Source organism: Barbatula barbatula (assembly GCF_947034865.1).
Source record: "Barbatula barbatula genome assembly, chromosome: 15".
Classification (NCBI taxonomy): Eukaryota; Metazoa; Chordata; class Actinopteri; order Cypriniformes; family Nemacheilidae; genus Barbatula; species Barbatula barbatula.
The window spans coordinates 5,076,655-5,089,316 of record NC_136778.1 but is presented as its reverse complement, the minus strand read 5'-3'; the positions used below and the strand labels follow the sequence as shown (position 1 = coordinate 5,089,316).

The 12,662-nt window shown below is 40.6% G+C and overlaps 1 protein-coding gene across 6 annotated transcripts in view; it reads right to left on the bottom strand.

Moving 5' to 3' along the window:
• The window catches only part of hivep2a (HIVEP zinc finger 2a), a 64,954-nt gene that overhangs the window by 19,152 nt on the left and 33,140 nt on the right, over positions 1 to 12,662 (bottom strand). Inside the window, exon 1 of one of the 6 annotated variants that reach the window (XM_079475443.1) lies at positions 369 to 430. The exons of the other annotated variants lie outside the window; for them this stretch is intronic. The gene's annotated coding sequence lies outside the window, so the exon portion shown is untranslated. Of the gene's footprint in view, positions 1 to 368; positions 431 to 12,662 lie in introns of those variants that run through there. 6 annotated transcript variants of the gene reach the window in all.

Sequence of the window (12,662 nt, the reverse complement as noted above, 5' to 3'; positions counted from 1 at the left end):
TTTAATGATAATATTTAATGTGAGGACTATCAAATCTTTATATAAATAAACTGCAGCCGTGCATCTGTTAGAACAATAAGCATGCTCCCTTTGGAGCAATCCTGCACTATTAATAGGAATTCTCTGATGTATTAATGCACAAACCATGCTGCACCGTCTATAGCATAACATACACAAAGAGTTGTAAAATGGCAATAAAGATCCAATTCGATCAAATAACACAACAGAAAATACTGAAATTATATAGTGTCTCTTGCTATTTACTGTATTTTACATAATACTGATCTACCTTCCACCCGGGAAAAGTGACATAATCTAACAAATTACAAAAATCTTATCAACCACAAGAGAACACCGGCCATAATTACCTTGGTTGCTAATCAGACAGAATCAGGCTTCCTTATCATTCATGGAAAATTGTGTGCCTTTAAAAACAAATCGCAGCTACTAAACTGGCACGAAAAGGCCCCAAAGACATTAAAATAGAAAGGAATCCAGACAATGACCACAGGGCTCTTGTGTTTGTGATTGGACAAGACTGAACATCAGCCAGCAGAACACAACGGAGGAAAGAAACTTGCTGTAGTGTTGCTATAAAAAACCTCTCCTAAAGATAAGATACCAGGTCTGGAAAATGACAATGACTAAATGGAACACCTCAAGCTATTTATTATCTTTCTTAATCATATTACAGGGCCATTTACTTTGTGGCAAATGTGACACGCAACATATTCATTTAAAGAGACAGTTCACCCAAAACATTACAAATCTGTCACCCTCTCATCATTTCAAACCTGTATGACTTTGTTTCTTCCGCAGAACACAAAAAAATATATTTTGAAGAATGTTAACCTGCACCCATTCACAGTCATTGGTTTTGTGTCCATACAATAGAAGTGCCGGCACTGTTCGGTTAACAGCTTTCTTCAAAATATCTTCTTTTGTGTTCTGGAAAGGATAGCCATAAAGGTTTGAAATGACAAGAGGGTGAGTAAATAATGGCAGAATTCTTTTTTTATGTATTCCTAATATTATACTGGTTTTGATCAAATATACTGTTTGATTATATGTACTATATTATGCACTATATTTTTTACTATGTAAAACACTTTTAAAACACCTTGAAAACATGATACCACCGTTAACAATTAATTGTAATAATAAAGAAGTCCACAAACGTAAGATAACATCGATAATGGACATCGCATTCTTAGTTAAAGCACTTGCAAGTCTCTTTAGCTCTATCGAGGCCTGCTCTCCAAAAGCCCAGCATGCTTCACTATTTTTCCTCTCCTCTTTCCCCCTTCTTCCGAGTGAACGCAGCCAAGCTGTGCTCCGCAGCCTCACAATCTAAAATGTGCCCCAGGGCTGGAGATATTACAAACACCATTATGCTGCTCTGCTGCACTAAGACAAGCACAGCTAACCCAGAAAAACAAGACATTTCTTTAAGGTTGCATCACAATCTGCAGTGGAGCTAACCCAGGGTAAACACAGGCAGCACTTCCTGTCACCCGCAAAAATATCTGTCACCGGGGCTTACATATATCACACTGCGTTCCAAAACACGGTTGGGTTACAAATCAGAACGGCAGACATTTCGAACATTACTTTTCACAATGATACCATGATTGGGAACGTTAAAGTTTTTATAATAAAAGATGTAAGAGACTAGAGTGAAGGATTGTGCAGATGGTTTTAATGACTTGTTAACCCATATCAGGTCCCTGAGTATAATATTCACACTAAATGAAAAGAAACAGATGCATTCCCATGGATAAACAAGCTTTTGAATGGTCCACAAAGTAGTGATGGTTTCCTGAAAAGTGACTCTGACTTGTTGATGGTGAGTTGATTGTTGTGCGTGCACAAAAAAGCCTCTGTGCTTTGAGCAATGATGAGTGCTTAATCCTTAGTACATCTTAATCCAAAATAAAATCCCAACATTAAACCGAACAGGCGACGAATTGGAGATGCACTGGGTATAAATAACTCTAATTATATGTCTCCACTTTTCCCTCCTGTAAATTGTAATTTGAAAGTACTTGAGGACATGTGGCACATTTTTATCCGAAGCGCTCATAAACGGTGCACCGTGCCATTCCGCGGCGTGTGAATTATAATGTAAAGAATGCCAAGTGAATGCCTCATTTCTATTTCAATGGTCTGTGTAATTTCAGAAAAAAATGATTTCGTGCGATATAATGTCACACCATAAATGCATTTCCACACCCCACCCGGTTCTCCATCGTAACATCCTCACACCATTTTCTGCCTCTTTGTGTTGAAGTGAATAGGATTACAGAATTGACACACGGAATATGTCATTATGGAGTCGTTTCTACCTTAATCCGTTTCCATTCACTTTTTGTTGAGAGAACACAAACTTCTCATAAAAATCAAATAGGTGCAGCGCGGAATGGCTTCCTAACTGCTCGGCTGGATCTTACATAATCATCAAAATTCTTAAACATTTATCTCTAGTTCCATTTTTGACTAGCAAGTGTGTTATATGCAAATATGTCAAAGTAAAGCTGTTCAAAACAATGCTGATTGTTTATTGGCCCTGATACCAGTGCACGTCCGGCTTGACAAAGTCGGGCTCAGTGCATTAAGTTTTATTTACATTGACCTGTCTCCACTGTTTCATTCGATCAGACCACATCCTCCAAATTAAATTTGTCAGAGCGACGAGCCTTCCTGTTGCCTCACTTCCACAACATTATTCAGGGTGCTAAAAAATTAATGTAGAGTAATACAGGAAAGTTAGCAAGATCATTTGAGGTGGCATTAAGAAGCTAAATGTATCACAGAAAAGGAAGAGCCCTCAGGCAAGCAGAGCCGTCATCATTCTGACTCGCCCTGCAACCATGGGAACCAATGAGCACTCTGTCAGGTGCACCTGCCCTGCCCGGCACCTCCATCGCACGCACCGTAGTCCTATTCGCTCTCATTTCCTCTTTCGGTTACTCTCTTTTAAATGTTTTTTTCTCCTCTTTTTGCATTCTCTTGCACGTCTGACGAATCGTGACAATTCTTTTCTAAAACCGAACCTCTTTTTAATTAAGGAAGTTGGCTTAATGAAGCCCAGCTGGGGACCAATAACAGGGTGAGGAGGAACTGCCGAGAATAGATCGGCCAAACGCGGTCTGTCATCAACGGGAGCTGTATTGACAGCTTTACGTACACATATACACAATGTGAAGGCATTAAAATGGCACACCGGTTCGTAGTTACTGCAGAGCAAATGTTCCTCATCTAGCACTCTTCTTCTCTTCCATAATTAATACCATTCTTTTTAATAAATACTCTTAACGCACACTGCCTTTTGTGTCACTTTAATAAGTCTTGTAGCTCCAGGCGCCATATAGAGACAATGCAATTACCTTATATTTAATGGGACGACTTAAAAATTTATGGAAGGAAACTGGAAAGTACGTTTGACAAATGACACGAGCAACAAAGGTGACGGCTCCCTACTTTAGCTCCGTCCTAAAAAAAGACGATGGGGAAAAAAGGAGAAAGACTGTTAAACTGTCACATGTCTCCCAGCGCAAACAAACAAATCAGTCGGCTATGTTGTTCTCCACCGGCCCCAGCTGCACACAATCCCCCACCGAATCCCCCCGTTGACTTTTCCTTTTTCCACGACTCCTCCATGTCTCTTCATGACAGGGCGGTTTAATTGAAAGAGCAGCGCTGACAGATGAGTGCATCGGTAAGGAATTTGGCACATATTTGCGGTCATGACATCAGAGTCACACGTTTTATTGTTGGGCGGTAAGTGTTCCCCTGACATCCGGGGTCCGGTGTCACGTTACCCCGCACAAGAACCGGGAAATTGGACTAAGTGGATTTCCTGACGGCATTGGCTGGCTTCTGATCAAATGTCTCAAGATCTGTACTCAAAGCGAGAAAATTGGTCTCCCGTGCTTTTAATGAATGTGATCTTTCCAGCGGACTCAAACTGGGTTTACACCTGATCCGTGGTCACCCAATCACCTCTGAAAGACATTAAAATGCAATGCCATATGATTGGTGAGTTCAGAAAAAGCAAAAATCAATGTCAGCCTTCTACACTGGGACCCAAAAATGACCACTTCTGTCATCATTTAATCACCCTCTTGTCATTACAAACCTGTATATCATAAAAGAAGAGATTTTGAAGGATGTTGGTAACCCAACAAAGACGGTACCCATTGACTTGCATTGGTTCTGTGTGCATACAGTAGAAGTGAATGGGTGCCGCTGTTGTATAAAAATATATTTTCTTCATACAGGTTTTCAATGACAAAAGGTGAGTAAATGATGACCTCATTTTTGGGTGAACCATCCAGAAATATTTTAAAGCACTGCAAGACCTTTGGAGACGATAAAAGAAAAGTATCAAAAGGAACCAGCCAGACACCTTTGTTAAAAAATGATGTTAGGTATTCGGCGATTTACGAGCTGACCGGTCTTAAAAGGCGAAAAACTGATTCATTGCTCACGACTAATTTGAACCATCGCATGGCAAATACCTCTAGAGGTCTTCCAGTAAAACAAAACTGCTGGAAAGAAAATATTTAAGCTTCGTGATATTTTGTGATGTAGATGAGCTGTGAAATCCTTATCACAGAATTAGGCAAAGATTCACAAGCAGGACTGTCTCTTGTAACTTGTCTATCGGAAGTGTCAGCGGGACCACATGACCAAGAACGGGGCACAATGAGCATCCATCCAGCAGGTGTAGAAGAGCTGGCCTTTAAGTCTGTAATCAGCGCTTTGGGAAACAGGATTTGGGATGCAACAAATTGGAGCCACATGGCGTTTAATAGGCATTAATCACAGAGTACCACGACCGTTGTGCGTAAGCCACGACAGTCACCCCCATAGCAAACTAATCAGTGTCATCTCCTCAAACGCGTCCTTTCACCATGTATCTAACTTCAAAACCCAGATTGAAAGGGGGAAGTGACATTTACGTCATCGGGGATGAGTGGACTGGTTAGCGTCCCCCTCACCCCTTTTCACTTCGCTGTGGCGCAGGAACCGTGCCAACATCGGCTCATCGCTTGCCAAGAGATTCCTCTCCTGAGATTTAAAACAGGGAAGTGCGACATCACACAAGGCGAGCGCACGGGATCGGGTGTGATAGTAACACGGAGCTGCCCGGGAGAACGGGACGAGGAGCCCGTTTGTAGAACACCCCAAGCTGGCCGAGGATAACGCTCCTTGTAGACCGCGGTGAGGTCATGGGGTTCGGCTGTCTTTTGCTGTGCAAGGCGAGTCCGCCCACTTGTCCTTCTGTTCTTCTCTCTCCTTCTACTTCTAAAGAAAAACAAGAGCAGATTCTTCATGATAACACTGTGAGTCAAGCTCGCTCGCTTCCAATCCCTCCGCTGTTATACAAGTCGAGAAGCTGGCGCTGCGCTGGTGTCTGAGTCAGTCCGTAAAAAATACATCCAGGCCCCGTCTGTCCAGTTTCCACTCATTTTCTCTCTTAATGTGCCTTTTCATATGCAGGGGGAATTGGGAGGGCAGTTGTTAAAAGTACCCAGGCAATCTGGTGGGACATTGACAGTTTGGTATGAAATGAGGGCTTTTTACGGCTGTAATTGATGGACTCGGAGGCAGAACACAGTGATTTTACCCTGGAAGGGACATGGGCTCCTCTTATAGCAGCACACCATATATAAACATCACAACTCTCTAGGCAGCAACAGCTATTAGCATTGTCAACAATACAAAATAACATGCACTACTAGTCAGAAGTGTAGGATTACTTACTCGATTTAGTTACTTTTTTCAACATTTTAGAATATTAATACTTATATATAAACAGTACACATAAGTATAGAACTATGGGAATATTGTGGGGATGAAAAATTTTACTTTAGCATCACAAATCTTGCAAAAATGTTATGAACCTGCCTTTTGAGGATCAACCCTGGGTTGCTTTTAAACCACCCTCGTATGATGCTCGGATCTGTTGGACCTGATTTCAACATTTACTATAAAATACTTATTTCAGATATACATGTTTTCATAATTTCTATAAAAACAAATAGCAACTTTTTGTAAACAGCAAGATAAATAACATAAATGAACCATATGCTGTCTATGTAATTGGGATAAAGTAAATCTTCTGGCTGTCTTTATAACAAATACTGCTGTGGGTCCTGCAAACACAACTAGTTTAACTTGAAATGAAAAAAGTTAACATAACTAATTCTAATTTAAATAATTTTATCAAAACATTTAAGCATGCCCGTAGATCCAAATTTTTAATAAGAAGAATTCTTTGATTCCTTTCTGTCAAGTGATTCAAAATTTTGACTGGTAGTGTATTTGCCAGATTTCACTAGAAACTGTTTATTCTGGACAGAGAATTTGTTTATAGCTGTTGTTTCAAAGTAAAGAGAGAATGTACATAACCAAAAAGAGATACACCAAACTATCCTCAGAGTGGGACGAAAGTCATTTTGCCTGGATAGTGTCGAGTATGATGACAAACAGGAAGAGTGTTTTCCTGAATCGATGTTTGATGGAGGATGCTGGTGAAAGCAGCCAGTTTCTCACTACAGATCTAAACAATAACCCGCTGGCTTCTCTTCAGGTGGTAAACAGCACTTCCTGTGTGGTAGTCTCACAACACAGTGCTACTTCTCCATCTCCCCAACCCTAACTCTGATTTATGATGAAATATCCTGAAACCTGCAATACTCACAAGTAAAACATGTACACATCTGTACACAAGTTTAGACTTTGTCAACCTCAGAACGATGCTATAAAAACAACGCGACAAGAGCAATCTATTTGTCTAAATATGGACAAAATCCGAATGACATGCAGCACGTCGAGAAGTAGTTTCACATCAAAGGGAAGTGGGTCATAAGTTGCTCAAACATATGCTGTAGTCTAGGTCAAGGGTCACAGAGTTCATACTTGAAGGCAGTTGAAGACAGTTATTCTCACAGCCATCGCACATGATCACACTCGTAGACGTCTAGCAAGAGACACTCCCAAGAAAAGGACTACACAACTATTAAAAGACAAAGTTATAAATGTGTGTGTGTGTGAGTGTGTGTGAGAGAGAGAGAGAGAGAGAGAGAGAGAGAGAGAGAGAGAGAGAGAGAAAGAGAGAGAGAGGACATGTTTAAATAGCATTTTAGAGAATGTGACTCAAACATATATCAAGTGACAATAACATTGTACTGTGACATTTCAAACAATACAAGAACTTTTCACCAATGATCACAGGGCATCACCAAGGCATTAATGAGGCTGAGAAAGTTTGGCATTTTGTGGCTTAAGACCCAATAGAATAATATTGTTACTGGAGAGCAAGTGCCCTGTCCTCCAACCATTCCTATAATTATGAGTGAATACAGTCCACAAGGGAAAATCTTGGGGTCCAAGAATATCAATCAATCACCCTTGAGTGTTTCTCTAGGCTCGGGTGGCCGTCCCAGAAAACAGGCCCGTGGCGCCTGTCCCTTTAACTGTCACCCTGCCGGAGACAGACATGCACGGAGGATAATAACAGTCTCTCCATAAGCCTCCTGATGCATTAATATTGAAGTGCAGCTAGGCTAAAGTGGCCCACTACAGACAATCCCCACAGTCAAGGCCACATAATCCTGCCGGAAGGAGAGAAAGTGAGGGAGGGCATTTTGAGACACTTGAGTCTTAAGGACACATTTGTATTTCCAAAACAAGACCCTCTTTTTATGCTGCCAGTGGGAAGAGCTTGTAAAGAAGACTTTGGTGCTGTTATTGTGTGCGGGGGACAAAGTCACACCCCATCATACTGTCCAGGTGCCAACTTTCCCGGAAAATTACTTCCCAGGAATGGCCTCGTCCGCCTCCTGCTGCTAAGCGGTAAGATGAGGGACCCTGTCAGAGCATCACGATGAGACCCGATGAGACAACAATTTCAATTGGAAATAATTCTAAATGCCAAGATCTTTATCAGAGTAAGACCTTTTTCACAAATTGACCTTATTTGTATAATGCGAGTCTTTACTTCCAGGAATCTGACACAGACAGAGACAAAGCATTTTTAGTGTCTGGCTCAAGTGCAGAGGGTGGGGTTTCACAGCTGTGTGAGGAAAGAGAGGATGTCACTGTGGCATCATAATTATGGCATCGTCAGTAAAATAACAGCATTTCCTGTACATGGATGTTCTTTGCTCACGGCTTAGCGCCTTTAACCCATTATACCGTTTCTGACTGGGTGGTGGCTGAACAGTGTACAGTTGACATTTTATGGTGGCAAGGTTATCATAGTTTACTACAAATATCAAAACATTCCGGTTAATTGAAATGAAATCAAATATTGGCCTAAATATTATTTAACTTAAACTAAATTAATAAATAATGAATAACAAATAAAAAAATATATGTTCTCTTAAATTAATATGAAGCAACAAAATATAAGCAAAATATAAAAAGAAAAGTCAATTCAAAATAGTCCTTAAACAATAAAACTGAAAACAGAATATAATAACAGAACTATAATAACCCTTTATGAAGGTTAAACAAATATTATTTTATATTTTATTATATATAAATACATACATATTTTAGTATTTTATTATATAATTTTATTATTATGTTTTTTTATTTACCTATTAATAATTAATATTTGAGAAATATGTTACAATCGTATTATTATATAAAAATTATTATATAAATTTACAAATCATAATTATACAAATCATACAAAAATGTCAATATAAAAAAATGAACAATCATAAAAATGTACATTTATAAAATATCGCTTAGTATGCAAATAAAAATGTATCTGGTCTTTTTTTGGCATTCAAATGGTGTCTTAAATAATTCTTGCTCAACATCTTTTAACATAGCGGCTGCAACAACATGTTAGATGTTTCCCTAATGGGATCTTATTTGAAGAGCTGTTTCTAGAAAAGAGAGGTGTCGGGCAACAATAAAGTAATTCAGACTCCTTATCTAAATCTGTCTCTTTCCCTTAAAGAGCCCCGAGCGTGTACTTGGCGAGGACAGATTATTTTGGCATTTTTCAAGTGGCTTCCGACCTCTGAGGAGCTGAGAGAGAAGGTGGAGATACTGCAGAAAACAACATCAAAGAACAAACGTAAAGGTTCTTAGTGAAACAGTCACAGGCACTTTTTCTAAACAGAGGGTGGCATCCCAGCATGCACCTGGATGGCAAAAACAGCCGCGTGATTACGACCGTAAGGCAGGAACCGCGTCGATGACGTCGCAGGAAGTGGTATCGCAAAGGTGTGAACTTAACTCCCACAACACTGCAGGCTACAACACCACAACAGCGCAGACGACTCGTTTGCTCGCAAGCACACATTCACATTCGCCCACATGCAAGAGCAAATCTCTATAGCTCTCTTTTAGCGAGGAGACAAAGGAAGTGAGGTTAAGAATGAGGAAGAATTGTTCTTTTTTATGTTTGCTCTGACTAGAGGGGCTGGCCCTAGCTTTCCGTCAGTGAAACAGTGGTCTGCCACACACACTTGAGCTCAGAACAAACACTAAATAATAGTTCCAGGCTTGGAAACTCTAGGTTCCACTGGAGGAAAAAGAAATGTAGAAAAATGTCTGACCAAAATGTTACCCATGGAAAAGCTGGGCACAAGCACGCAAATGCACATTTTTTGTGCACAAACAAGCTCAAAGCACTTTCTGATGCCATTGTAGTTTCTTCCCATGTTGCGACAAAGTCTTTTTTTTGAATTAGTTTTTTCCAAGCTTCTTGTCCTAGCAAAAGGAAGGGGGAAAAATCTGCCTTTTCCATGTCGTCATAATACGAGTCCTCTTCACGGGCACGTTTATTTCCAAAAACAGGTCTATAGTGTAACCAGACCGTGACTTTTCTTTTCCAAGAGACACAACTACATCACAAAGGCGATGCAGAAAGGACTAAACCTCTCATTCATAATTTCTCCCCGCAGCACTGAGACCGAACGACTAAATAAGAAATTAATGTAATTGTTTTTCCAGTTCCACTGACACTTGGCCGTGCTGTTCCGTGTGCCCGCGTGTTCTGTTTAGCTTGTTCCGTACCATGTTCGTTTTGCGGCCGCCGAGTCTCGTGTGATACCAGGGGACTAAGAACAGTAAAAACAGATCGGGTTAAGCATGAAGTCATGTTTGGCTTACAGGTCTGCTGATAGAACAGCACAAAACGGCCTGTGTCTGCAGGTGCTCACATGAACTTCTGACATGATCTTCAACAGATGTGAGACAACTTTTATAGATCATCTAGAATGACTGCCATATTAAAACCGCTACTTACTATTTATTCAATATAAATATTACTATATTAAATGCTTAAAATTGACTTCGCTTTGCTTTTGAGTGACACCAAGTGCACAAGTCACTGTAAAAACACAGTTTTGTCTATCATCGCCTCTCCACGGAAACAACATCCATGCCCAGACCCAAATATACGTATTTTAATCCGAACGACTGTGGCCATTTCAACAGCTAGTTTACTTGAATTTATGCCTTAAAAAAATTACAATGTTCTTCTTTGTCTCACGCATAAACAACCTGATCATTCATCTAAAGTGCCAGACACGAAACCCTTTCTTTCCATTTTCTGCATGCACAAACATGCAACCGAAAGTGACGCTGGATGGGAGGAAAGTTCAGCTGATGTCATAAACTGACTCTCGGGGGAAAAGCCGTTTTCCAGAGAATCTTATCCAGACAGTGAAGTGCTTGCCTCAGCCCTTTGTCCTCAGAGATCTGTGCAGAAGTCCAGCTCTTTTCCGGCACTGTGGGAAGGTAAGCATTCAGGGAACACAATTGAATCTGACCTAGTGCAAAACAAGACGAAAAGAAGATGATGCGGTTACGCAACACCCAGGACGCCTTTCCTTTGTATCTCTGACAATGCGGACCTGCTCATTAGGTTCCGCCGCTGAACTTGGTTGGGACCCTAAGATGCTTGTGTGTGCGACTTAAATAACAGATCCTGCCCTGTGTCACTGGGCGGAGGGGTGTGTACTCTGCCGTGTGTATGTGTGTGTGTGTCAGAGGGGTGGAGGGGTACACTAGCTTCTCTGTTAAGCGTCTGAGGTCACTGCTGGCCCCCATCGCAAACACATCCTCATCATCTGGCCCGAGCGCGATTGCACACATGAGGCCTCTTGAATATTTGAGTGTTTATGTATGCCTGTACGTGCAAATCTATCATGGGTGTGCGTGCGTCCCAGGAGAGCTTGTTTGTACATGTATATTTACATTTACCCCTGGAGACGCATCAGACTAGGGGTACGGGAAATAAATAAACATATCAACAAACGAAACCACATAGGCAAATATGCCACAGCGGCTTTTTCTTCCTATTTCTTCCGGCGTTCTAGCCCAATAGCTGGCAGCGGAGATCAGTGGTCTCATTGATGCGCGATCTTCCAGCCCCACTGAGTCATTGAAGAACAGCAGCCTCAGAAAGCATGACTGATTATAGTTTTCCCACAATTCCAGAGGGTGCTTTCCACAGCACGACAATATTAACGGTGTTGTTTAAGTCTTTTCATCGCCTGGCTTCTACCTTTGCAGTATTTCATTAATCTGTCATAAGTCTATAATATATTTTTTAAAAACAACAAAAAATGACCACGTCATGCAGCGCATGATCGAGACATAAAGTTTTGGGACAAATATAGAAAGGAACGCCCAAATAATCTATCATCTCTAATATTTACAAAAACTGTTCCGGGAACTTGCTTAAGCTGCCACGTCATTCCAGATCCTGTTTATGACGTATTCCTATAATCTAAAATTTGTTTGTAATATAAACAGGAACACCCAAACAATATGTAAGCTGAAATAATATCAAAACATTTTAAAAGAACTACTAAAGCCGCTGCGTCATAGCTATACCATATTTACACGTCTTTCTATAATACCAAAGGAATTTGAGGGCAAATCTAGAATAAAATAGATTGTAAGACTCATTTTAACCCAGATCAGCTCTCCATGTACAGTACCTCTGTTGTGGAACTGTATTGAAATGCGACTACGTCAAATCTGCTCAGGAATCTCAGGCAAACATGTCATACGGCACATTCCAAGTTTGCTAAAAACTGATTTTCAAGAAAAGCTAAATATCTAATACCATTGTTTTGGTTCACTTTGAAATCCCAGCACATTCTTTTTTTCTGAATAAGATAACCTTTGGGTCTGAATAAAAATCTGATCAATGTTTATTCATGTGACAGACACTGATAATACAAGCATGTGATTTCTAGAAGGTAAAACTCAGTGTTGCCACACAACATTATGCGTAGTGCTGTTTTTTGTTCACATTCGTGACTGCAGCTGTCGTGGTTTTGTACTGTATCATTCCCGTAAAATGTTTTCTGACTTACATAAACCCGCAGCCACTCGTTTCAGCTACAATCAAGAAGGCACAACCATTTAAACTGAGGTCTGGCATAGAAACCCTCTGTTTGCCCCCTGTATTACACAACCAATCCTCTTCCATGACACGTTAGAAATCTATCAACAGTTCCTTTACATTTCACCAGTGCCACAACACTTATTCCTCAACCACCGTTTAATTAGTTTTGGCGGAGAGCGCAAGACAGTCTGACCCGCCAGCTTGTGAGGTCACAGTCCGCTGCGGCCATACACACACACACACACACAACTAAACGAACATATTATAT